This window comes from Anarrhichthys ocellatus, unplaced genomic scaffold (genome assembly GCF_004355925.1).
Source record: "Anarrhichthys ocellatus isolate YVR2014 unplaced genomic scaffold, GSC_Weel_1.0 scaffold59, whole genome shotgun sequence".
NCBI lineage: Eukaryota > Metazoa > Chordata > Actinopteri > Perciformes > Anarhichadidae > Anarrhichthys > Anarrhichthys ocellatus.
Genome location: NW_022280089.1, coordinates 1,260,196 through 1,263,030, shown reverse-complemented (window position 1 = coordinate 1,263,030; position 2,835 = coordinate 1,260,196).

Here is a 2,835-nt window from a genome sequence, read left to right as displayed (position 1 = left end):
GAGGGCTGGCTCAGGTTTATAGTTAGCGCTGGTTCAGGTTTATAGTTGGGGCACATTACTAACTTTGCTTCTTCCCCCGGAGTCTTTGTGCTTTCTCTCCTCACAGGTTCTCATGGATCCTGGTTATATCTGGACCCTGGTCCTTCCTCCGGCCATGGCCCTGCTGACTCCCACTGCTAATTTAATTTTTATTGTTACTCACATTACTATTTTATATTACCGATACCATTAATGCACATTACTAACTTTGCTTCTTCCTCAGAGTCTCTGTGCTTTCTCTCCTCGCAGGTTTCTGTGGATCCTGGTGATACCTGGACCCTGGTCTTGCCTCCTGCCGTGGCTCTGTCATATGCATTGAATGTGTTGTAACTCTGTTATGCTGTTCATTCTGTACACATGACATCTATCACACTTCTGTCCATCCTGATAGAGGGATCCCTCCTCTGTTGCTCTCCCACAGGTCTCTCCCTCTTTTCTCCCTGTTAAAGGTTTTTTTGGGGGAGTTTTTCCTGTTCTGATGTGAGGGTTCCGGGACAGAGAATGTCGTATGTGTACAGATTGTAAAGCCCTCTGAGGCAAATTTGTAATTTGTGATTTTGGGTTATACAAAAATGAATTGAATTGAATTAAGATTATTTGTTATTAATAATGTAATTATGCTGATATATCTACAAACTATTTGTGTGCAGATAGAGACAGATATATAGTGTTATTGTTGCATGTAATCACATCTGTACATCCATGCCTATAGATATTTCTGAATCAAGGTGGACGGCCGACCACCACACAGATCAACATTCCCATCCAGAGAACCATACTGCTAGTGTGTAAGTTAAAAAGACACAGCTGAACACACTACCTAGAAAGCATTAAGTAGCACATTTGTAGGGCACTATTTTCAGCTACGAATTATTACACATTCTGGTCAGTATTTGGGGCAGTAGGACAGTGTATGTGGTTGACTGAAAATAAACTACAGTGTGTGTGTTCATGAACAAACGTGTCAAACAGTGCAACAGTGGGGCTCATTGACATTGGAGCTCTATGGCGCAGAGGCAGAAGATATATTTGAAAACACACACAATACATTCATTCATTGTCTGGTTTTGGTCTTTTCAGCGGACTTTGACATTGGCAATAAGAAATGTATAGAATATCCCCAGAATCATCATTTCGATCCAAACATGCACCGCACTTCCAGAAAGTTTATTAACTTCAATAGCAATCAGTCGTAAATGGGAAGAGATACTTCAGGCACATATCATCTCGTCCTGACAGCAGACATGACATCTCATTGACAGCTGCAGCTTTGACATGTAAAGGTTAGACATTCACTGTTTCCTGTCTTTGACCTGTATTGGACAGCTAGTGTGTGGACCTCATCCAAAAAGAATCCTACTGTCCCTTTGGCCAGGTCAGGACCTCACTGACCACACACACACACACACACACACACACACACACACACACACACACACACACACACACAGCCAAACACTGGACAGATGGCAGAGCAGGCTGGAATGACTTGTAGTCCCCGAGGGAAGCCAATCACATATTGTCATGGAAAACATGAAGTAAACAATGACACAGTCCATCACTCGGGCCATCAAATGACCAATTATACACTCAAAAGCCAATAAAAGGTCTCATTCAGTGCCCAGCGATGGCAGGGACATCACTGTGAGTGTTACAGATTCTACTTTTTTTTTGTCAATTGGCATTGTTCAAAACAAATAACACAAATATCCCAAATTCTCCAATGTGGACGATAAATATATTGAAATATCCTGTATGTTTCATGCCTGCAAAATGTCATTCTCATCATCCTAACTGAGCATTAGCATGCTAACATGCTAATGGTGAACATAATAATTACTGTAAGCGTGTTACCATATTGCATGCTGACGTTACTGCTTTCTTGACTTCTCACTATAGAGTATACTAGGCCTATACTGTCATGGCTTACTTAATGTTATTAATAACACACAGTGGTCAAAGAAGTATTCAAATATTATAAGAAAGAAATAGCAAGTATCAAAAGCAAATGTAGTTATTGTTCAGAAAAACACTTTCACTTTCACTCTAATGCTAAAATGCTAATTTCGATATGGGGCTCATACCTGTAACAGGATTTTTTTAGCTACAATATGTTTTGCACCACTAAGCACGAAGAAATAGCGTTTCTTTTTACAATCAACACTTGAAATGATGAAGGCACTTGCAAATGACAAGGTATTACAAAATGTAAACCATACTTTAATGTTTCATTTTTACCTCTTTATCATTAAACTTGTTTTTTTCTTTTTACAAAATGTTTCAAAAAACTGGAAACAAGGAAGATCTTGAGTTGATAATAATGACAATAAATATGAAACAAAATGTAAATCAGCTGGTTTAAATAAACATCTGTGCTTCTGCTATGACAACTCCAAATATCTGCAGTGAAAAAGGGGCCTGTTGTAAGATTAAACCCTCTTTCTGTATTAAGTCATCGAATAAAAAGTCAAAACTGTAATTTATGATGATGATTGAAACATAAAAACAAGCACATTCATGCTGCAAGGTTGTCTGCTGCCACACAGCACACCTCTGCAGTGACATTATTTTCGAGTCAAAAGGGGGCTCATATCTGGAGCAGGCTATTATTTCATTATAATTATTTAATCTTTTATTATATTTTTTAAAGGAGGCGGAGGAGAGACATCATCTGATGCGGTCATAAATTCATAACCACGCCCCGTCACGGTGTCATGGTTAGGGCGCGAAGATGACTTGGTCGAGACGTCGGTTGTTTGTTTGTTTATTTGTTTGTTTACCTGCAACTCAAAGTCT